This window comes from Pseudorasbora parva, chromosome 18 (assembly GCF_024679245.1).
Source record: "Pseudorasbora parva isolate DD20220531a chromosome 18, ASM2467924v1, whole genome shotgun sequence".
Lineage (NCBI taxonomy): Eukaryota > Metazoa > Chordata > Actinopteri > Cypriniformes > Gobionidae > Pseudorasbora > Pseudorasbora parva.
In genome coordinates, this window is record NC_090189.1 from 9,170,024 (window position 1) to 9,178,729 (window position 8,706).

An 8,706-nucleotide genomic window follows, 5' to 3' on the forward strand; every position below is an offset into this window, starting at 1 on the left:
CAGCCAAAACTAAAATTATTTAGACATCAGATATAGTTTTTTAGTAGTGGGTGCAGGAAACTATAGTTCACCCACGGTGACATTATACCCAAAAAATCTTCATACATTGACTACCAGTAAAATTGATAAAAAAAAATTGTGACCAAAATGATTCAGACACTTTGACCTGAGCATGTTTTGCTAAAGTGTTTTTTCTTTAACTGCTAATGTGACCTTTTACACCACAGACACTGCTTGTTCATTGGTTGACCTAAATTGGCATTATCTAATTGTGTACCTAAATTTATCAGCTGACGGCTGATTGGTTGATTGTAAACCATAACCTATAACCTATCATCAAGATGAGTTTGTTCTGACACAGTTTAATTCTGAGTTCTTGTCATATTTTATTACCATTTTCGAAACTATACCGAATAAACTGATAATGTGAGAAAATGTTGAAGGTGTCTGAATGCATTTTGGTTTGAGGCTACATTCTGTACTTAGTATTATAGTAACAATAACTGGGTACTTGACCTGACCCTACCCCTAAACCTAACCTTAACCCATGTAGTTACCTTATATTACCTAGTACTTTGTGAGGTAGGCATATACTGTTAAATAAAGTACAAATAAATTAATATTTTCTTTATAGTGGGCTCATTGTAATAATGCTGCCACATCTATGTTTTGCAACAATGTCATTTTTTTCTGTGACATTCAGAAGGGAATGAGTAAAGAGCCGTTTCTTGTATTCCTGCAGACATGCTTAATTTCGGGATGTTTAATGTCACATTTCTATTGTCTTTTGCTTTCAGACCTTCCCTCAATGGTTTCCATCAAGGCATCAGTCAATCAATCTTCACCAGCACCACACGCCATCAGCAACTCCATTTTGTTGTTTCTTCTAATGGAAACGGCTCTCCATGAGAGTTCTGATGAGTGCGAGTGATGAACGAGGACACAGTTTGGTGAGAGTAAGTGAAAATCACACTCTTCCTCCACTCAGCGACTTTTATGTAAAACAGCGCAATTAAACAATGTCTTGAAAATGAATGTATGCTGGAAACATGAGTCTCATTTGGCTGATGAATGGCCGCATTTTAGATCAAACGCGATTTTAGTTGAGTGTGCGTTTAATTCCGCTCTCATTGAAGTATTTCAGACTGCATTCGTTCGTTCGTTCGTTCGTTCGTTCGTTTGTTGGTTAATTCATTCATTCATTCATTCATTCATTCATTCATTCATTCATTCATTCATTCATTCATTCATTCATTCATTGTTTTTCGAGCAGTGTTCCAATGCTGGTTGGTTTGGGTGGTGTAAGAGAGTTTGAGCACTTCTCAGCTGGTCAGCCAGAAACACCATCTGGCACACCAGCAAGACCAGCTTAGCCCGATTGGAGGACCAGCTAAACCAGCAAACCACTTTAGACAGGTTTGAGCTGTTTTTTTGTTACACTTTTCAATTAGGTTTCATTTGTTAACATAAGCAATACATTTGTCACAGTATTTGTTAATCTTTGTTAGTGCTAGTTGATAAAAATCCATCTTTTTAATGTATTGGTAAATATTGAAGTTAACATTAACAAAGATTAATGCTGTAGTGCAGTTCATTATTAGTTCATATTAATGAATGTAGTTCATTAATGTTGACTTATGAAACTTTATTTTTTATACTTTTATCGAAGTGTTAGCATATTATTGTTATTATTATTATTATTATTATTATTATTAATTATTATTATGAATTGTCAGCATATTTGGATAAAAATGGCCTCCTAATTGAATAAATGCAATTATAATAATAATACTTTTATTAGTAGGCCTACTGTTGTTGTTCCTGACAGGGTTATTATTGTTAACTAAAGCTAAAACTAATAAAAAAAAAAAATTCTGTTAACTGAAATAAAGCTGAAATAAAATAAAATATAAGTATTAGTTGAGAAACTTAAACTAAACAAAAACTAGAAATGTTGGCGTGCTCTTGTAAGTAAATTGAGTAAGTTGAAGTTGAAGCACTTATTGAGATAAAATTAAACATAAACTGGAATAGTCAAACAAACAAATAAAATGACAAAAGCACATAAAGAAATGAAAAGAAATTTAATGAATAAACGAATGCTGTCAAATTAATTATTTATGGTTAATCGTATCAAACATAAAAGTTTGCGTTATATAAACACGTATACACATCACACACAATTCATTTTTTTTTATATAAACACAAGCTTTTGTTAGATGCAATTTATCAATTTTACAGCCCAAGGAAAAAAGCTAATTCAAAATATGAATAAAACTAAAATAAAATCTAAAATAACAGTGGTTGGGTGCTGCAGTCATGTTTACAGCAGCAGTTGAGTTGTTTTATGGCCGTTTTTGTTGCTGTTCGTGAGTGAGAGCGGGTGAGGGAATTTTCATTCTAGCTTTCGCCTCTGTTCGGCCCCTGAAACAGCGGGATGTGATCAATCTGCCGCCTATTAAGGCCGTTAATTGATAATGCATACTAATTAGGCAGAGCTTTGGTACTTTAGAGACTTTGAGGAGGTAATTGTCGGCACGAGTCCAAATGTAGTTTAAAAAGCAGTCTGCACGAGGTGAAAAATGTAACTGCTGGCGGCATGAGGGGCCTATAATGAACCGCACTCATAAACGGCTTTTCTGCATGTGTATTGTTCAAAAGTTTGAGTCAGTAATATTTTTTTCTTTCTTTTAAGAAAAGAAATTAATACTTTTATTCCGTAAAACACATTAATTTGACCAAAAGTGAAAGTAAAGACATTTAGAATGTTACAAAAGTAGTGCTGTTCCTTTAAACTTTCTATTCAGAGAATCTTAAAAAAATGTAATCATGGTTTCCACTGAAAAATAATAAACACCACAACTGTTTTCAACATTGATGATAACAATAAATATTTATTAAGCAGCAAATCATCATATCAGAATGACACTGAAGACTGGAGTAATGATGATGACAATTCAGCTTTGATCACAGAAATAAATTACATTTTAAAATATATTATAATGGAACTAGAACTATATTATTGTAAACTGTAATCATTTTTCTCAATAATTACAGTTTTTACTGTACTTTGGATCAAATAAATGCAGCCTTGGTGAGCAGAAGAGACTTCTTTTAAAAACATTAATAAATCTTTCTAAACTCGTGTGCATAATGATAGCTTTTGAGTTAAAATGTGCATGCTTTATGTGCTTTGATTAGTTGACTAATTATATACATGAAAATCAGGGGTGGGCGGTGGTGATTTAAAATGAAGAGACAAAGAACTCTTACATTTTTTATATGTATATATCAAATGTACATTTATGTCCCTGTTTCAGTTAGTGTTTTTACGCATTTTTTTCAAAGTAATAACTAAAAGCAGAAACAATTTAAACAATCTATATTATTTGTGAACTATTGTTCAGATTTTCTTTTTTAATAGTCAATTTATTTTCAGTCATCATCAAGCTTGTACACACTGGTCACAGACACAAAGATGTACCTTTAAATTCATCTGCTAATCGCTCACTAAAAGTTCTCACAGTCATCATGTTTTCAGGCCATTTCACGTTTGATTTTGACATAAAGCAGTTATATCTGAGTTGTTTACTTACATTTTCATTACTATTCCCATTAACGGCATCATTGTCTATATTCAGGCCGATTCAAGAACGCACACAAAAAAAGAGGATAAAAAATGTATCGCATGAACCAATCATATCCAGTCATAATCGATCACATCCAATCATTGGATGGCATTGCTTCCTCTCACATGACTTTTCTCTATTCATTCTCAATTACCCCCCTCCAAACCCACCGCATGCTTTGCTAAATGTCAATGGGCTCAGGGGAGGCAAGCCTACTGGTGTAACTTCACCTGCGGGCATTGCTATTTACAAAAACTATTGTCTTTTACACTTTTTTTTATGTCATAACTTGTCATAACATAACATAAATATCGATTTTCTTTTCAGTTTTTTTTTGAGGAAACACTGAGGAAGAAATGCCCCTGGTAGAAGTGAACTTTAAAATGTTACTTGAGAATGTACATATAAGGAATTTTGTTGTAGGTTCTATCGGCGCTGTCGGAACCCCTAAAAGGTTCACTGCAAAAAATGCTTTTCTTGCTTAGTATTTTTGTCTTGTTTCTAATTCAAACATCTAAACATTCTTAAAACAAGAAGTATTTACTAGACAAGCAAAAGTTATTGTCTTATTTTGGGAAAAAATAACTCAAAATTAAGAGAGTTTTTGCTAAGATAAGAAATGCATTTTTTGTCTTTGATAAGAAATGCATTTTTGTTTGCAGTGTTCTATATAGAACCCTTTTTAAGAGCCAAAAGGGTTCTTTCTTGTCATTATAGAACCCTTTTAGCATAAAAGGGTCTTTGGAATATACTCAACTATACTTCTATATATATAAACTTTTAAGGGTTCCAAATACATAGCGCCGATAGAACCTTTTTTTCTAAGAGTGTACCGTTAAAAGTAAAGGGTTTAATTATAATCCAAAATTGTTAAAGAAAAAAAAAAACATTCAAAAACATTTTAAAAATTTTGTAAAAATAGTGCACAATAGATATATCCATATTGGATAATTTCTGAGTAATAAGCCGGCAGTACCATTTCTGTTATTTTATAGATTTATTTTTTACAGTGCTAAAGAACTTTTTTTTTTAAAGAGTTTCCCCGTATTTGATGGACATTTACGATTTTCGCTGTTATACAGTAGGGGCGCTATTACACATCTTCTAAAAAAGTACAGAAACTTCTGATCAAAACGAAGAAGCAATAACAAGAGATAGCATATGTAATCACATGCATATGAACGCGATCATCCAACACGATCTCACTGCAATTCGTATGTATTTTACGAGGTGGCTAATTCGTAAAAATGACCTAACCTCAAACACTGCCCCTAAACCTAACCCTCACTGGTTTAGACAATTCATACAAGTGAGGTCGTATGAATTCGTACAAATCAGCCACCTTGTATAAATACGTACGAATTGGTTGTGAGATAGCATTGGCTCATCAACATAAAACAGCATATAAATCAAAACGGCCTAATGTTACTGAATAAAAATGTTGACCCAGGACGCGCTACAGGACTGTGCAAGCATTAGGGCTGTTGATGGACTCTATCTACTCTTGTTTTAATCATCGTTCTGAATCCGATCTGGATGTAGTCTTTGACAAAAACTTGATTTTTGCTCAAAATGTTTTTTTTTTAAATGAAACTTACCTGCGTTCAAATGTTGATTAAAAAAATGCATGAAGTTAGAATACGTTTTTTTTTAGATATTCATACAGCAAAATATTCTGGGGGCCATGAGAAGTTTGTGAAAATGATCAAAAACACTGGCGGGGGCTGGCAACCTTTTTAATAAAACGCTGGCGGGGAAAGAGTTAAGAAAATGATGTTAGGAGCATGTGAGCAACGTCAAGCAGAGATTAAGTGTCTTTGCTTGAAGGTTGTTTGAACGTTGTGTTTCGACAGTACCTACACAAACTTCTCTTGCGTCGTGCGTGATGCTGCGTGGTCATCTTGAGTGAGACGCATTTAACTTCACTTGATGCAACATCAAGCAGCCCCTGACAAGCATGCATCAAAGCACGCAGCTCTAATTAAACTAGATCAACATGTGAGAATATTTGTTCCTTTTCAGTGTCAAAATCAAGACCCTTTGAACCGTCAATCTCCCGCGCAAATGAGCGTGTCTGTCTGCCGTGTATAGAGGCTGGGTGTGATGTTGTCAAAAGCAGTTGCCATGGCGGTTTGTTGTGGTACTCGACCCGAATTTGTTCCCCTTTGCTCCACGCGTCCCTCTCAAGTGAAGCCTGTGGCGCGTGTCTGAAGGTTGTCACATGCTGTTTTCTGTCCGAACGCTTCATGGACATCCTTTAAAATGAGCCTCTGTATTATTATTTTTTCAAAGCTTCTACTTCGTAGTGAGAGATTTGTGATCAACCGAATGAAAAAAAAAGCTTGCTTGCAAACGCAGTCCTGACTAAAGTGTTTTTACGTTCATTAAAGTCACCAATTACGTATAAAAATAGTCTCCTGATGAGCAAAAAACTAAATGACAGGCTGAAATAAATATAGCCGGGTCACGGCACCACCGCGCCCTCGAGTAATATTCTCTGTTGTCATAAAATGCATTTAACTCATTACTTATCATCTGTGATGTGTTTTTTTCCTTTGAAAATGTGTGAATCTGTTTTATATAGCCTCTCCCTCTCTCTCGCTCTCTCCCTCCCTGTCTTCCTTCTCTTTTTTTTTTTGGATTTGTTTGTTTCCCGCTTTTCTCGAGGGGTGCGTGAAGACAGACAAGCTTGCCAGATTCATTTTCTGATCAAAGCTGTTTGATTTGGTCAATTTTGCCACATTGGAGACGTTCTCTATTACTGAGATAAATAGCCCCGGGCTAACTGTCAACCAAAACTTGTAAGCTAATAAATTATTCCAATTTCTCCCTGCCGGATTTCTCCTGGGAGACAGCCTCTAGGAAATACACTTTTTGATTAGTAAATTTCTGTGTGTGTGTGTCTGGACATTCGGATGTGTCGTCTTTGATTAGCGGCGGCCCTGTTAGAGCCGAGGGCGGCAGAGGGGCTGTCAGTCGAGCGCAGACTCTAATGCATAATGCATTGACACAACCGGCTTTCTGCCACCTCCCTCTCCCAGAGCGAACAGTGGCGGACCGGGTTACCCTTACCTGAGAGCTCCCTCCCTCCCTCTCTCTCTCTTTCTCTCGAACTGTCCCTTTCTTGGCCGTGAGTCCTTACTAACCAGCTCAGGAAATAAAGCATCGTGACAGATCCTCGCTCGCTCCAGACCTGTAGTTATGAGTGCCCGGCGCGCACACACACACACACACACCCTTGGAAATCGGTTGACTTGAGCTGAAAGTGTGCAATCAGCAGAATAGGGTAGAGCTGTTTGACTGATAGGCTGTTGGGAAATTGATCTCCACCCACTGGCCCGATAACCCCCCACCTGGCCTCTCTACACTTCTCTTTTATCCATCTTCTTTTCTCTCTTTCTCTTTTGCGCCTTTTTGCAGGAGCCAGCACTCAATCTGTTGCCATTCTGTACGTTTCTGCCACAAACAAAAGTGGTTCTGACTCTGCGCCGGTCCCTTAAACTTGGTGGATTGATTTTAATCTGATGTGATGACCAAGTATATTCCTAGAAAAGCCACACTGCAAAACTTTAATATAGCTTTGAATTTATTTATACATAACACATGCATTTGCTAAGATTTTTTGCATTATATCACTTTTAAATATGTTTGATATATAAAAAAATATGCTCACGTTCAAAAGTTTGCTTTAGATTTTCAAGATTTTTAAATGTCTTTAAAAGAAGCCTCTTAGACTGCATTGATTTGATCAAATTAAAATAACTATTTGCCATGTTAATAATTTTAAAATGTAATTTATTTCTCTGATGCAAAGCTAGATTTTCAGCATCATTACTCCAGTCTTAAGTCACATGATCCTTCAGAAATCATTTTAATATGCAGATTTTTGCTTAAGATTTTTTTTTATTATGATCAATCTTGAAAACAGTTGTGCTAAAATGCAGTATTCATTTCTTTAAAAATAACCAAACAAAGCATACTGATCCCAAATTATATAAACAAAGTTTTCCAATTATTTAAAAAAGATTACATATACATGTTATTATATTCTAAAAGCATATTAAAGCTAAAATATACACCGCGTGCTGAATTATTAGGCATGTTGATTTTCTGATCATATTTTATTTTCAGGCACATTTTACCAATTCCAAACCACATTAATCTTAAGCACTATTATTAATTTGGTATGTAATCATTTATTAGTGATATATAATTGTTCATGAAGGCTGTAAATGAAAAACACCTTATATTTGGGTGTGCAGAATTATTTGGCACATTTTCTTTTACAGATAAAATGAGCCAAAAAAAGATGATTTAACTTAAAATTAAAATTATTAATTGCCCATGAGAAGGATACAATACTAATGCAATACTAGAAATTGCAGTTAAGATGATGTATGTGTGTGACAAAAACAGATGGTGAAGAGAAGACAAGTTAACTGCAAAAAAATTAAGAATTAAGGTGGGGAATTAAGTGTGAAGTCATCATGAACCCTTTAGTCTCAAGCACCACCGTTTTCCAGAACTGCAACCTATCTGGAGTCTCAAGAAGTGCAAGATGTCAGGATCTCAGAGGCTTAAGTTAGGTAAAGAATCCTAAAAAATGAGCCCCACTTTATAAGAATCTCATGCGGAAGTGTTGTAAAATACATGAAGACTGAGTTTTTATAGGCTTTATAGACAGATAGGTTAAGTGACTCTTAAGTGACTCTTGATGGACCAGCACTACCTATCCTGAAGTCCGTTTTGCAGAGATGGACTAAAAATTTACTCCCAAAAGGTACCATCATATTCTGGAATATTAATTCTTCAAACAGTGGTACAAGAGGATGTGGTGCTGGTCCTTCACACACTCACACTCACACTCACACTCACACACACACACACACACACACACACACACACACACACACACACACACACACACACACACACACACACACACACACACACACACACACACACACACAGTTTTGGAAAAAGTTAAGAGACCAATGTTAAATGATCTCTTAATTATATATATATAAAATATACTCACCTAAAGTATTATTAGGAACATCGGTTAGATTTCTCATTA

General features: G+C 35.3%; 1 long non-coding RNA gene across 1 annotated transcript in view; it reads left to right on the forward strand.

The window, feature by feature from the left end:
* Positions 1-1,347: 1,347 nt before the first annotated feature.
* The window catches only part of LOC137047107 (uncharacterized), an 8,787-nt gene continuing 1,428 nt past the window's right edge, over positions 1,348-8,706 (forward strand). Inside the window, exon 1 of the long non-coding RNA XR_010899148.1 lies at positions 1,348-1,416. This is a non-coding gene — a long non-coding RNA (uncharacterized lncRNA). The remainder of the gene's footprint in view (positions 1,417-8,706) is intronic.